The sequence below is a fragment of the Ranitomeya imitator genome, chromosome 3 (assembly GCF_032444005.1).
Source record: "Ranitomeya imitator isolate aRanImi1 chromosome 3, aRanImi1.pri, whole genome shotgun sequence".
Lineage (NCBI taxonomy): Eukaryota > Metazoa > Chordata > Amphibia > Anura > Dendrobatidae > Ranitomeya > Ranitomeya imitator.
This window is the reverse complement of record NC_091284.1, coordinates 154,619,318-154,636,215: the sequence shown is the minus strand read 5'-3', so window position 1 is coordinate 154,636,215 and position 16,898 is coordinate 154,619,318.

Sequence of the window (16,898 nt, the reverse complement as noted above, 5' to 3'; positions counted from 1 at the left end):
ATTTACTGAAACTGAACTTCATGCATTTTTGGGCATACTGATTGCTGCTGGTGTGCACAGAGCCAACAAAGAGAATCTGGAGGAAATGTGGAATGTTGCTGCTCTGCCTCTTATACGTGCAGCCATGTCTCGTGACCGCTTCAAGATGATACTCAGATTTATCAGGTTTGACAACGAAAATACACGTGCAGAACGTGTGCAAACAGATAAAGCTGCACCAATACGGGACATCTGGACAATGCTGAACAGTAATCTGGAGAGAGCCTACAAGCCATATCATTGTATCACCGTCGACGAGCAATTATTTCCATTTAGAGGTCATACTAAACTTACCCAGTATATACCTTCAAAACCAGCTAAATATGGCATAAAGATTTTCTGGGCTTGTGACTCATCAAATGCCTACCCTTTACAAGGTCAGCTCTACACTGGGAAACCAACTGATGGTCCTCGACAAGTAAACATTGGAGAACGAACAGTATTGGACCTAGTGAGCTCGTATAAAGGCTCTGGAAGAAATGTCACCACCGATAACTTCTTTACAACCATGGAACTAGCTAAGGTATTGAACTCCTGGAACATGACACTAGTTGGTACAGTGAGAAAAAACAAAAGGTTCCTACCTAACAACATGCAGCCTGCCAAAGAAAGGCCTGTATACTCGACAAATTTTGCCTACAATCATGATGCAACAGTCTGTTCATATGTACCAAAGAAGAACAAATCAGTCGTGCTTCTATCATCTATGCACATGACGGGAGAAGTTGAAGAGACACTAGCAGCCAAGCCAGAGATAATAAAATACTACAACATAACAAAAGGTGGCGTTGATGTTATGGATAAAATGTTGGGAGAGTACACTGTGAAACGACGAACATCACGTTGGACTTTGGCATTTTTCTACAATATGATTGATGTCAGTGGGTTAGCATCCTACATCATCTACAGAGAACACAATCCAAGCTTCAGGGCAAAGGATCAACGAAGAAAGTTCCTGAAAGATCTCGCAAATCAGCTGTGTATGATTGCAATTGAAGATCGTAGTACAAACAAAATGATAATGAGAAACCATTTTCTTCGAGGTGCAGTAGAAATGGTGCTTGGACGATGCATTGTGGTAGCATCGCAGCCAGCAGCTGGCCCCAAAATACCTCATGGTAGTCGTGGACCCTCCCCTGTTGTTGGTAGTTGCTATGTCTGCAGAGACCTGAGGCGAAAACAACGCAAGACTAGAAAGTCTTGTGTGGTTTGTGTGAAACCCATTTGCGATGAACACTCTGTAGCAAAGCCAACATGCATTACTTGCAAAGAAAATCAATAAAAAAAAGTTTCTTACATTTTCTTTTATAATGTAAATGAACAGTTTTTTACTTGTTTATAATAGTTAAATAGCATTATCATTAAAAAAAAATTTATGCTTTTTCCCTTGCATTATCTTCATTCAAAATATATGAGGTACATTTGTACCTATGCAGCTTGTTATGGATGCAAAAAGATCTCGACCCCTTATCTCGGAAGCGGGTGGAGATATTTTATTGAAATTTGGCCAATATATTCTGGACCAAAAATGTAGAGATGTCACGAAATTTCAGCCCTCTACGTCTTTTCAAAAAAAAGTTATTGCAATTTTAAAACGGAATAGTTACAATTGTACCTATTCAGCCGGATAAGGATTAAACTATTTCTACACTTGTGAAATTGATGCCCCTTCGCCGTTGTCAGGCCCTAAATATTTTAAATCTGAAGACTCCTAATTGGCTCTCCATCTTCCGGCTAGGCTGTAGTGGGAGATGTGTTGGTACCTATTATACTATTTCTTCCCTGGTGAAATTGATGCCACTTTGGTGTTGTCTGCCACTAATTGTTGGAAATGTGAAAACTCCTGATTGGCTCTCCATCTGCTGGTTTGGCTGTAGGTGACAACGTGTCAGTACCTATTATACTATTTATACTCTTGTGAAATTGATGCCAATTCGATGGTGTCAGGTCTTACTTTTGAAATTTGAAGACTGCTGATTGGCTCTCCATTTGCTGAGTTGGCTGTAGTGGAACAGATGTCACTCCCAATTATATTATTTCTACTTTGGTGGGTCTCTCCATCTACTGGGTTGGCTGTACTGGAAAAGATGTCGCTCCCCATAATACTATTTATACTCTGGTGAAATTGATGCCACTTTGCTGATGTCTGCCACTAATTTATACAAATGTGGAGATTCCTGATTGGGTCTCTCCATCTGCTAGGTTGGCTGCAGTGAAAGAGATGTCACTTACCAATATACTATTTCTACTCCTGTGAAATTGATGCCACATTGATAGAGTCTGCCACCAATTTTTAGAGAGTCTTGATTGGGTGTCTCCATCTGCTGAGTTGGCTTTAGTGGAAGACATGTCGGTCACTATTATACTATTACTACTCTTGTGAAATTAATGCAACTATGGTGGTGTCAGACTCCTGATTGGCTCTCCATCTTCCAGGTTGGCTGTAGTGGAAGATGTTTCAGTCCCTGTAATAGTATATCTTCTCTGGTAAAATTGATGCCACTTTGATGGTGTCTGCCACTAATTGTTGGAAATGTGAACATTTCTGGTTGGGTTTATATCTGCTGGGTTGCTGTAGTGGAAGATGTGTTGGTACCTATTATGCTATTTCTACTCTTGTGAAATTTATGCGATTTTGGTGGTATCAGGCCCTAATTTTTTGAAATTTAAAGATTCCTTATTGGGTCTCCATCTGCTGGGTTGGCTGTAGTGGAAGAGATATTGCTCCCAATTATACTACTTCTACTCTGGTAAAATTGATGCCACTGTGCTGGCGTCTGCCACTCCTTTTTGGAAACGTGGAGAGTCCTCATTGGGTCCCTCTCTCTGCTGGGTTGGCTGTAGTGGAAGAGATGTCACTCCAATCATACTGTTTCTAATCTGGTGAAATTGATGCCACTTTGTTGGTGTCTGCTGATAATTGTTGGAAATGTGAACACTCCTGGTTGGGTCTCCATCTGCTGAGTTGGTTGAAGTGGAAAGATGTCACTCCCCATTATACTATTTCTACTCTGTTGAAATTGATGCCACTTTGCTTGTGTCTGACACTATTTTTTGGAAATGTGGAGAGTCCTGATTGGGTCTCTCCATCTGCTGGTTTGGCTGTAGTGGAAGACATGTCAGTCTATAGTATATTACACTTTTTTACTCTTGTGAAATTGATGCCACTAGAGTGGTGGCAGGCCCTAATTATTTTAAATTTGAAGACTCCTGATTTGGCTCTCCATCTGCTGGGCTGGCTGTAGTAGAAGGCATGTCAGTTCCTATTATACTATTTCTACTCTTGTGAAATTTATGGCACTTCGGTGGTGTCAGACCCTAAATATTTTAAATTTGAAGACTTCTGATTTGGCTCTCCTGGGTTGGCTGTAATTAAAGATGTGTTGATACCTATTATATTATTTTTACTCTGGTGAAATTGATGCCACTTTGGTGGTGTCTGCCACTAATTGTTGAAAATGTGAACACTTCTGGTTGGGTCTATATCTGCTGGGTTGACTGTAGTGGAATATGTGTTGGTCCGTATTATACTATTTCAACTCCTAAATATTCTATTCTAACAGCATAATATTCAATATTTTTGGAAATGTTGAGAGTCCTGATAGGGTCTCTCCATCTGTTGGGTTGGCTGTAGTGGAAGAGATGTCGCTCCCCATTATACTATTTCTACTCTGGAGAAAAGCATGCACCAAATATGGATCAAGCCAGAAAAGAAAAACGGATATCAGGGAGTACAAAGAATAAATCACTTTTATTTATGTGCAACAGACAGTAACCAAAAAATATATTTATTATATACGTTAAAATAATGTATATGTATACTTTTAAAATACGCTTTCTTTACGTGCACATGTCAAAGAAAATATAACAAATAGTTTGTACTAGGCAGGTCAAACAATATATATTATTACATAAAATATACTGGATACCCCAAAAGGAATTAGTAAGCATAAAAAAATAGGGATCGTATATAGGAGAAAAAAATAGTAATAATACGGATCATAAGTGAAAAATAAAAATTGTAAAAATATGTATGTCTAAAAACCTATAAAATATAGAGGAGAGCACAAAAAACACTAGTGTAAAAAAATATATATAATAACTAATGAGGTGTAAAAAAGTGTGTAAAAAATGTAAAAAAGAATAAAGAGAAAAAATATATGTGTATCACAAATTATTAAAGGTGTATATTCCCTCACAAATTACGTGATATAATTCATATATTGTGATATTTACAAAAAGTTCTGCGTGCTAATAATAAGGTGCTATAGGCATATAAGGTATATAAAGTATAAGTCAGAAAGTGCAATGTGCCTTTTTATATCAAGTATGGTTTATAGTATGTGCCCAGCAAGGTCTCCTTCAAAGAGTAAGGAAGTGCTTAGTAAATATATGATCCAATACTACTTACTTATAATCAGATAGGGTACATATATCCAGGACCGCCAGTAGGGACTGTGTGCACCCCGACGCGCGTTTCGGACCCAAAAAGTTCCTTTGTCAGGGGAGACATAAATATTTTTACAATTTTTATTTTTCACTTATGATCCGTATTATTACTATTTTTTTCTCCTATATACGATCCCTATTTTTTTATGCTTACTAATTCCTTTTGGGGTATCCAGTATATTTTATGTAATAATATATATTGTTTGACCTGCCTAGTACAAACTATTTGTTATATTTTCTTTGACATGTGCACGTAAAAAAAGCGTATTTTAAAAGTATACATATACATTATTTTAACATGTATAATAAATATATTTTTTGGTTACCGTCTGATGCACATAAATAAAAGTGATTTATTCTATGTACTCCCTGATATCCGTTTTTCTTTTCTGGCTTGATCCATATTCGGTGCATGCTTTTCTCCATTCTTGTAGTGGTTTCACTATTTCCTTTTTGGCACAAGTGGTGGATTGGTTTACTGTTTGGTACTTTATTTGGGAATAGATCATTGAGATTGATTATTTTGTATTGGTAACACCTAATCCTACTCTTGTGTCTGCTCTGAATAATATTTCTACTCTGGTGAAATTGATGCCACTTTCATGGTGTCTGCCACAAATTTTTGGAATAGTAGGGAGTTCTGATTGGGTCTCTCCATCTCCTGGGTTGGCTGTAGTGGAAGAGATGTCGCTCCCCATTATACTCTTTTTGCTCTGGTGAACTTTATGCCACTTTAGTGGTGTTTGCCCCTAATTATATTAAAATTGAAAACTCCTGGTTGGGTCTCCTTTATGAGTGTTGCCTGTCGCAGCAGGTCTACAAGACCAGCAGGCCTCCACTGCCCTTGAGTCCAGTATTGCTATCCTTACATTTTTCTGACAATAGTAGTTAACGAAACTGATATTTGTGCCACCTGAGTGTGGCTGAGCATAAAAGCAGGTTGAGCTGTTGCATGTGATATTAGGGCTCCGAGCACAGCAGGCCTACAGTAATTCTTCAGCTACCTCATCTTAATTTGAAGTTCAATTCAAAGCTGTAAATGCTGGCCACACCCTGATAACTCATGCATGGCTGATTGCTGCAATGTCATTCTAAAATTTGTACTATAGGTCAATTAAGGCTACTTTCCTGGTGTCTGCCCTTAATTTGATGTGTTTTGGCAGCTTTTGGGCCCGTTTGAAGGTGTTGTGCATGAGTTTGTTTTTGAATCATATTGACTCCAATTGTGTTCGGCTACTGTATGTTTGACGAATAAATCGCCGAATATTGAAAATCGGAGATCGTAATCCGAAGTCAACATTGAAATATTTACTTATCTCTAGTCAAGAGCAGCCTCACTGCTTTTATACTGACAAAATGTCGCAAAAACAAGATGTCTGGTATTAATATTGAGAGGGACATGTGATTTCAGCAGCCAATGGCAAAAGCCGTTGTGTCTGGACATTGTGGATGTTTCCTGCATCCAGATTGGCTAGCCACAATGTGTATACATAAATTTAGAAAAAAAGTTTACAAGCACGCTGCTCCTCTGAGCTCTCCCCACCACCTCCCCCTCATGAAACACGTTCCCACCACTCATCATACACCACCATTATGCTAGCAAAAGTGCTAAAAATACTTTAGTGGCAACACAAATACGTTCCTGCACTTTTACCGAATGTTACCGATTTTTCCAGATTTTAAGAAAATTTGCTCTTGTTTCAAATCATGAATCTGAATGTGCCATATTCATGGCAAATTTATGTCTAGTGATCTTTTTCTGAACATATTTGCTCATCTCTAACAGTAGGTTGCTGATGTCATTATTTTCATTGGTGTATGTGGCACAGTAGCATATCTATTGTATCATTTTGTCAAACATTTAGTATTTTAATTTCTATAAAAAATCCAACCTATTAAATGAAGATGCTATTTATACTGCTTAGTAAACAGAAGACCAAGAAAATAAGTTGGAATCTTTGTTTTTATGTAACACTGTCTCAAAAAGGATTACCGTATATACTCGAGTATAAGCCGAGATTTTCAGCCCAAATTTTTGGGCTGAAAGTGCCCATCTCGGCTTATACTCGAGTCAAGGTGGGTGGCAGGGTCGGCGGGTGAGGGGGTGAGGGCGCTGAGGCATACTTACCTGCTTCCAGCGATCCTGATGCTCCCCGCCTGTCCCACGGTCTTCGGTGCTGCAGCTCTTCCACTGTTCAGCGGTCACGTGGGACCGCTCATTAGAGAAATGAATAAGCGGCTCCACCTCCCATAGGGGTGGAGCCACATAGTCATTTCTCTAATCAGCGGTAATGGTGACCGCTGATAGAGGAAGAAGCTGCGGCACCGAAGACCAGCTGTCTGGGAGAAGGAGCCGGACGCCGGGACCAGGTAAGTATGTCATATTCACCTGTCCGCGTTCCAGCCGCCGGGCGCCGCTCCATCTTCCCGGCGTCTATCTGCACTGACTGTGCAGGTCAGAGGGCGCGATGACGCATATAGTGTGCGCGCCGCCCTCTGCCTGATCAGTCAGAGCAGAGAGACGCCGGGACCGGACGCTGGGAGCTGCAAGCAAGAAAGGTGAGTATGGCGTTTTTTTTTTTTATTGCAGCAGCAGCAATGGCAGAGATTTATGTGGAGCATCTATGGGGAAATATGAACGGTGCAGAGCACTATATGGCAGAGCTATGGGGCAATATGAACGGTGCAGAGCACTATATGGCACAGCTATGGGGAAATATGAACGGTGCAGAGCACTATATGCCAGAGCTATGGGTAAATATGAACGGTGCAGAGCACTATATGGCAGAGCTATGGGGAAATATGAACGGTGCAGAGCACTATATGGCAGAGCTATGGGGCAATATGAACGGTGCAGAGCACTATATGGCAGAGCTATGGGGAAATATGAATGGTGCAGAGCACTATATGGTAGAGCTATGGGGAAATATGAACAGTGCAGAGCACTATATGGCACAGCTATGGGGCAATAATGAACATGCAGAGCACTATATGGCACAGCTATGGGGCAAGAATGATCTATTTTTATTTTTGAAATTCACCGGTAAATGCTGCATTTCCACCCTAGGCTTATACTCGAGTCAATAAGTTTTCCCAGTTTTTTGTGGCAAAATTAGGGGGGTCGGCTTATACTCGGGTCGGCTTATACTCGAGTATATACGGTGAATAAAAAGCGATCAAAAAGTTACATAACACCACAAAATGTTAAGGCTATGTGCACACGTTCAGGAATTCATGCAGAAAATTCCTGTGAAAATCCGGACATTTCTGGCAGATTTCCGCATGAAATCCGCATGCATTTTTTTGCGCGTTTTTTGCACGGTTTTGACGCGTTTTTTTCGCGTTTTTTTCTGGACATTTCCCAATGCATTAGACAGTGGGAAAACTGCGAAAAACCGCAAAATTAATGAGCAGGTTCATTATTTTTCCGCAATTCGTTTTTCATGCGGAAAAACGCACATCATGTGCACAGAAATTGCGGATTTCATTAAAAATGATAGGACGCTTAATGTATGCAGATTATTTGTGGTTTTATAGCATTTTAATAGCGCAAAAAACGCTAGAAAACCGCAAATAATCTGCAATGTGTGCACATAGCCTAACAGAAAATCTAACTTGTCCTTCAAAAAAATAATACCTCTTATAGCTCCATAAACAGAAAATAATACATCTCCCAGAATTTTTAAGCAAACATATGAAAATGGATGATTGAATGTTTTAAATTTGAAATTGACGACTTTGTCGAATTTCCCAGAACAATTTGATTTGAGGTGAATAATTTAGCACAAAATTGCATCATTAATAATGGTCTTATTGCCTGGCAAATATGTTTAGAACACTGTGTACTCTGCTTTGACTCAACTGAACAGGTTTTGAGCTCTGTACAAACTCAGCTTTTTTTAATTAACAAATTACTTTAATATATCTGGTAACCAACACACTAAATGAGAATTTTTAGGCTGCCTAAATTGTATAAATGTTCTCAAAATTATCACTTTTGGGGGGACAGATGCATGCATGGCTGTTAGCTGGGACCGCAATTGGTTTGCTAATCACAAAACGATTAAGCAATTACAAAGGGCTTTTTATCAATTAAGCAAAATTTATCCCCTTTTTTCTGGAGAAAAAAACAGTTGTACGGTTCTGTACATGACAAAGTTATACTCTGTTGTCACCAAACCTTTTAAAAAATTATCCCTATTATCAGAACTGTTTCTTTAGGGTAAAAAAAAAACAAGAAAGTACATTTTGCAATGTTAATAGTAGAGATGAGTAAATGGGTTCGAAAAATGTTCTCCAATCTCAAATTCGGCACCAATGTAGCACATTAAGATTCATGTTCCCTTTCACAAGCATTTTTACTCAAAATCGGCAAAAGTCGGTCACAGTTTGATAAATCATCACCTTTCCACTAATGCTTTTGTATGACTTTAACTACCATAGTTCTGCTGTATGATGACCGGGGATGATGGAGAGATGTGTTTGATGAGGGGAGGGGGTATGGAGAGGTTGCCGAAGTCCCATGTCCCTGGCCATATAAAAAGCAGACATCTTGTTTGGCTGGTCCTATTTGCTCAGTGTCACAGTGCAGAGGTCACTCCTGCACTAGTGCTGGTGCTACTGAAAATGAACTTGTCCTGTGTGAAATCGATCTTCTAGCATTAAAGTAGATTGTGCAATAACTGTGTAGCATTCTCCGGAAGCCCCATTAGGAAGTTCAAATTGTTTGTGCTAAAACGGTGTTTCAGTGACAAATCAGAAGGCCAGATCTCCACTTAAAAATTGTTAGGCCTACTATTGTGTTGAAGCCATGAGGCCCAATTAGCTACTCCAAATAATTTGTGCTAAAACTGTTTCAGCGGCAAATCAGAAGGCAAGATTTCCTCATAAAAATTGTTAGGCCTACTATAGTGTTGCAGCTGCGAAGGCCAATTAGCTTCTGCATATCGTTTGTGCTAAAACTGTGTTTCATTTACACATAAAAATTGTTAGGTCTAATATAATTTTGCAGCAATGAGACCCAATAAGCTTCTCTAAATCGTTTGTGCTAAAACTGTGTTTCAGTGGCAAATCGAAAGCCAGATTTTCACGTAAAAATTGTTAGGCCTAATGAAGATTTGCAGTCACGAGGCCCAATTAGCTACTCCAAATTGTTTGTGCTAAAACTGTGTTTCAGTGGCAATTCAGAAGGCAAGATCATTAGGCCTAATATAGAAAAAAACACAAAAATTGAGCTTCAATTAAGCTGGTATACATGCAGCACATAAACGCATGTTCACATTGGCCATAAAATGCACAAAACCTACAAGAAATGAAATGATCAAAAAACCCTGCTGTAAATAAATAAGTAAAAAGCAATTGCATTTAAATAACTCAGGGTTCTTAGTAATACTGTTTTTGATCAAAAATAGCATAAAAGCCATCCCACCGTCATCAAGGTGCCCCTGATCGGGACAGAACCTACACTACCTAATATTAAAAACCTTGCCATGTGTCAAAGTTGACCTAATATAGTGTTGCAGCCACGAGGCCAATTACCTATTCCAAATCGTTTGTGCTAAAACTTTCAGTGGCAAATCAGAAGGCCAGATTTCCCCTAAAATATCGTTAGGCATAACAGTGTTGTTCAGTAAATAAGGCAGCACACTGCAGCGCTAGAACATGCAAACTTGAAAAACGAAATTTGAACTGCATTACTGCACTAGAAATATGAAAAATGAGAGCGTTTAGCGCATAAAAATGGCCAATTTTATGTGTACCTGGTAGCCCCTTTACGGCATCTCTCTTATACCAGGTCCTACACTTGCCTTACCTCACTGAGAATAAACGTCTCCATCTGAATGGGTACATGTGAAACCTCTTCCTAGACTAAAATTATCTCTCTCTGTGGAGGGGTATTGGACCTGCTGTAGTTAAAACACCTGTGGCTAGGAGGCGGAGTGCACGATCAGAAGGCTAGAGAATACATTTCAAAAACCTGACCGGCACATCCAAACATAGACTCAGTGTGAACAGGTGCTGAACCTAGAGTAGCCAATTCGTATATAGTTAAGTAAATAAGGCAGCACACTGCCTATTCTCTAGCCTTCTGATCGTGCACTCCGCCTCCTAGCCACAGGTGTTTTAATTACAGCAGGTCCAATACCCCTCCACAGAGAGAGAGAATTTTAGTCTAGGAAGAGGTTTCACATGTACCCATTCAGATGGAGACGTTTATTCTCAGCGAGGTAAGGCAAGTGTAGGACCTGGTATAAGAGAGATACCGTAAAGGGGCTACCAGGTACACATAAAATTGGCCATTTTTATGCGCTAAACGCTCTCATTTTTCATATTTCTAGTGCAGTAATGCAGTTCAAATTTCATTTTTCAAGTTTGCATGTTCTAGCGCTGCAGTGTGCTGCCTTATTTACTTAACTATATACGAGTTGGCTACTCTAGGTTCAGCACCTGTTCACACTGAGTCTATGTTTGGATGTGCCGGTCAGGTTTTTGAAATAACAGTGTTGCTCAGGCACACTATCTAAGAAAATAAATAAAGATTTTTCATTTAGTGACAGGTGACTGACAGCTGTGGGCCTAAGTTTGTGAAACAGCACAGTACAAGTGAGGAAGGCCACTTCCAATATGAGTGGGAAACAGTGAGGTCGTAGTGGAAGGGGGAATAGGCTTGGTGGTCGCCATGTTCATGGGTTAGGTGTTAATGTAAATGAAAGCTCAGCTGAACAAACACCATCTCTTCCTATCCAAAAACCACTGACCAAATCTGTTTCTGGTCGTCCTACTCAACTCCCTTTCTTTGGCAGCCACACAACTGTATGCTTTGTAGATGAGGTTTATAAAGAGCATGTGATAAAGTGGATGGCAAGCACTGCATCATGTGGCCTCTCCTCCTTTTCCTCCACCTTATCTTCACACACAGTGCAATCCTCAGAGGTAACACCCCAATCACTCTAGTTTCCACCCCACATTAATACTTTCCAAATGCCCAACTGACTGATGGGCCATTCTGAAGAGCTGCTTACACATTGTATTTCATGGACATCAGAGGTCTGCTCCGAGGAATCACAGAATCCAGAGAAGGAAAGCATCTGCACCAATGCCCCAAATATTTTCATGTTGGATCCGGGGCTGGATAAAGTAGAGTCCAGAATCCAGATTCTCATTACCAGACGTTAACCACCAAAGGTGGAGGTGATCCTGATGAGACTTACAGTAGATACCAGAGGCGCAGGAAGAGGAGGAGGATGACTACCAGGGTGAAGAGTGTTATAACAGAGAGGATGATAAGTTTGTAGATCCCACTTGGTGTGAAATCTGAGGTATGCAGCTGAGTAGCTCAGCAGAGGAGGTGGCGGAGGAGCAAGATGAGGAGGTTACATTGCGGCTTCCCACACAGACACAAAATGATGCAACCATGACAACAACTGCATCTTGAGCCTTAACACTGGCTGTAGCCAGTACAGGTCACAAATGAGCAATTCGCAGGGGCAGGTAGGGTTACCTAGCTTAGACTTTTTTAGAGGAAAAGCATGACCCAACACAGGTTATCTGTCAAATTTGCAAAAAACCATAGTAGAGGCAAAAATGACATGCATGATCAACATGCCTTAATGTAGGAATCTCACTGTGCTAAAATGTGGACTAGCGGGCCTTGCCAACCACCAGCCTTTCCATCAACTCCATCTGCTGCTTCTTCCTGTTCTGTCACCATTAGTGTTGAGCATTCCGATACTGCAAATATTGGGTATCGGCCGATATTCGCTTATCGGAATTCTGATACCGAGTTCCGACACTTTTGCAATATCGGATACCGGATTCAGAAGTTCCCATAGTGCAATGATGCACTATAATAGATTGTGGGTGGTGCATGGGTGGAGACTGCGTGTCTGTGTGTGCAGGCGGGGTCTGTACGTGACCATGGGGGGTCTGTGCGGGCCTGCCGGGGGTCTGTGCGTGCCTGCCCGGGGTCTGTGTGGGCCTGCCGGGGCTCTGTGTGGGCCTGCCAGGGCTCTGTGCGGGCCTGCCGGGGGTCTGTGTGGGCTGCTGGGGCTCTGTGCGGGCCTCCTAGGGGTCTGTGCGGGCTGCCGGGGCTCTGTGCGAGCTGCCGGGGGTCTATGCGGGCCTGCCGGGGGTCTGTGCGGGCCTGCCAGGGTCTGTGTGGGCTGCCGGGGTTCTGTGCGGGCTGCTGGGGCTCTGTGCGGGCTGCCGGAGGTCTGTGCATGTGTGCAGGCATCGTCCGATGGGATTACAAGTCCCATTGGATAATGCCTGCTACAGTGACAGTGATTGACACATTATCCAATGATGGGACAGTAGTAGTCCCATCATCCGGCTAATGTGTTAAATGTAAAGAAAAAAAAATACTACATACATATTACATACATACTACATACATACTGCATACGTACTACATACATATTACATACTACATACATACTACATACATACATACATACCACATACTGCATGCATACTGCATACATACTGCATACATACTACATACATACTACATACTGCATACATACTGCATACATACTACATACATACATACATACATACTGCATACATACTGCATACATACTACATACACACATACATACATACATACATACTACATACATACTACCTACATACATACATACTACATGCATACTACATGCATACATACTACATACATACTACATACAATAAACTCATACATTACATACAATACATACATACAGACATACAGTACATATAACAGAGTACATACTCACCAGTATTTGTCACTTTGCTTCCCGAAGCCAGTGTCATCTGTAAAAAAAATATGAAAAAAACAAACAATATACTCTATGATCCGCAGAAATCCAAGAGTGTCCCACGACGATCTCCCGTGGAGAACGACAGCATCAGCTGATGCAACCGCTCTCCAGGGGCTCCAGGAACACAATGACGGGAGGAAGGTATCCTTCCACACTGTATTCCTTTGCCGCTGTAAAAAAAATAGTCCCTAGTCTCACTTTTGGCATTGCTGTGTGAGAAATTTTCCCCCGCAGCAATTGCCATAAAGCGAGACTTTGAACTATAGTAACCTCAGTGATGCACTGCAGGAGCCATTGTCTTCTGTCAGTGTGTCACTGAGGGTCCAACAGAGCAGTGACATCACCGATGTCACTGTTCTATAGGGGAGATCGTCGTGGGACACTCGTTATTAATTGGACTACAGCGGACAGGTAGTATATGGTTTATTATTTTACGTTTTTTGCAGGCGCTGAAGTATGGTAAGTATGGTTAACTTAAGAATATTAAAATACTTTTTTTCCCAATGTGTGTGTGTTTTATTAACCCTTTATTACTATTGGATTAATAATGGATAAGCGTCTTATTAATGCCTCTCTATTATTAACCCGGCTTAATGTCACCTTACAATAGCAAGGTGACATTAACCCCTTATTACCCCATATCCCAATGCTACACGGGAGTGGGAAGAGAGGGGCTAAGTGCCGAAATTGGCGCATCTTACAGGTGCGCCATTTGTGGGGCGGCTGCAGACTGGTATTTGTAGCTGGGGGCGCCAAAATCCATGGCGCTGTCTCCTGTACGGCACAGGGACTGCACACGGACAGCGACTTTAATGGGTCCGCGTAATCCGTGCGCTCCCACGAACACTGACATGTCTCCGTGTTTTGCACACGGACACACGGTCCATGAAAACACGCTGACATGTGCAGTGACACATTAATTTTAATGTGTCCACGTGAGTCAGTGTCTCCGGGACGTGAGGAAACTGTCACCTCACGTACCAGAGCCACTAACGTGTGAAACCGGCCTTAGGCTGCCTTCACACTAGCAGTATTTGGTTAATATTTTACATCAGTATTTGTAAGCCAAAATCAGGAGTGGAGCAATTAGAGGAAAAGTGTAATAGAAACATATGCACTACTTCTGCATTTATCACCCACTCCTGGTTTTGGCTTCCAAATACTGATGTAAAATACTGACCAAATACTGCTAGTGTGACGGCAGGTACTATGAGGGTGAGTTGCCGCTAATCAAAGGTCTTTGATTAATGGTTCATCAACAATTGTGACTACATCTATAAAAGCAAATGTTTGGGCAGTTTTCTGCTTTGGAAGAGCATGTTAAATAGGTTGTCCAATAAAAAGACAACACTTTCTCGATCTGAATATTTCCCCCCATGAAAATAAAAAAAACTCTCGATCTTGGGGCTCACATTGTTTCAAAGCTATTTGGAGATCGTTATTTTACAATGAGTAAAACGGCTGCACAGGAACTTATGAGAGCTGGCCACAAATCTCACTGAAATTAAAGGAGTTGTTCCATGAACAAAACTGCTGTTTAAGGGTGGTTTCACACTTGCGTTTTTGTCTGCAGCGTTTTTTACAAAAAAAACGCATGCGTTTTTTTCCCCTATATTTAACATTGAAAACGCATGCGTTTTTAGGTGTACGCGTTTGCATGCGTTTGTGAACGCATGCGTTTTTTAACTGCATGCGTTCATTTTATAAAATGCAACTTGTAGTATTTTGAGGGGCGTTTTTTTTTACCAAAAAAACCCATGCGTTTACATGCGTTTTTTTTTTGACAAAAAATGCATTGGAGTCAATGGGGACGCATGCGTTTTTTTGGACATGCGTTTGCATGCGTTTTTTTGACGCATGCGTTTTTTTTTGGCACCATTGAATTAACTGTAGATAAGGATGTCTAGACACTGATAAGCCTCCCCCATAGCAGCAGGGTTATAAAAGGAAGGTTGGGGGAAGTTTCTGGTCACTTCTCATCAGACTCCAAAGAAGACAGCACCCTGCCCGGACGCATTGTTGGACAAGACACAGAGCAATGTGAGTATATCCTAGCCAATGCATTCATTTTCAATTTTTTGGATCTACATGTCCTAATTTCTTCTATTTTTTTCTTTCAACACGCATCAGAATGTCTTCTCCAGTTTCCTCGTCTGATGAGGAGTTCCAGCCACGTCAATCAGAAGTGGATCACGTGAGCGAGGTAAGTTTTTTGTCCGTCAGCTTGGTAAGTATTGACTGTCACATCGACACATGAGGCAATTTTTTTTTTTAATTTTATAGAGCACTTTAACTGAGGGACAGAGAGGTACTGAGCAGCGGAGTCAAGGTCCAGGTGGAAGACGGCAGCGGGTATGTATACCAGGCAGACTGTGCTTATTGTAATATTCTTTTAACTTCCTTTCTGTACCCTTGTTTTTCTTTACATTTTTCTTGTATCATCCTTTTCTGAAAGTTGTCTTTCATATTCCTGCCCTTTCTCATCTTCGTGTCTTATTTTTTCCAAATGTGGTTGAGCAAACTTAAATGATTTTCTTTTAATTTTAGGTTTCACAACGGGACGACGACCGGATTGATAATGACCTGCTGATCAGTCTGGTCCAGGAGCGAGTCCCGTTGTGGGACAGCCGGGATCAACAGCACGCCGTCAATAGTGTTCTCCGTCGTTTGTGGAGTGAGGTGGCCCAAGCGTTGTGGGATGGCAGGGAGAATTCCCCGCCACGGGTCCGTAATGCATTTGGTAAGTATTGCACGGTAGTGTGAAGCAACAGACCTTGGCCATGCTCTCTTGACTGTGTGTGATGAAAGAAACTTTTCGTAGTTTCTGTCATCACACACAGTCACGAGAGCACGGGCAAAAGTCCTTATTCTGACCATTATATTTTATTGTTATTTCACAGTGGACAAAGTAAGGACACGTTGGCGTTCCATGAAGGACCGCTTCAACAAGGACCTGCGTGCAGAGAAGAGTGCAGCTAGTGGTTCCGGAGCAAGGCACCGGCTCTACAAATACCACCGTGTGTTGGCCTTCCTGAGACCGGTCCTTCTCATGAGAACGTAAGTATTTCTCACATGCCTCCGGTTGTACTGCATTGACATAATCTGTCATTTTTAATTCCACAGGATGTACCGTCTTGTTATAGTTTGGTATTAATTTTCTGTTTTCTTTTTTCACAGCACACACTGCACGACTGTCGCCACAGGTTCTGGAGCAGTCCTTCAGCCGGCAGCCACGGACCCGTCCCAGCCATCCAGCAGCGCAGCACCAGGTGGGTCTTCCACACTCACTGGAGACCAGGGGGCTGGCCCATCAGGTCTTCCCCTTTCGCAGTCCTCTTTCGCTGCACCCATTTTTGCAGGCTCATCCCGGCAGCGACAGAGGGCTTCGGATAGGTCCCTCATGCCCGAGTTTTTGCACTTGAGCTCGGTTTTACACGAAGCTATCAAGGCTTTAGGTGACAGAATGGATGTGTCCCATAACCTGTTAGAGTGCCGCATCCAGGATGTCGCCAAAAGCGTTGATCAAGTGAAAGCCGACCTCCAGAAGCCAGCTCATCATTTTTTTAATCAAATCGAACAGGGCATGTCGGAACACCTTAGCCCTGATCT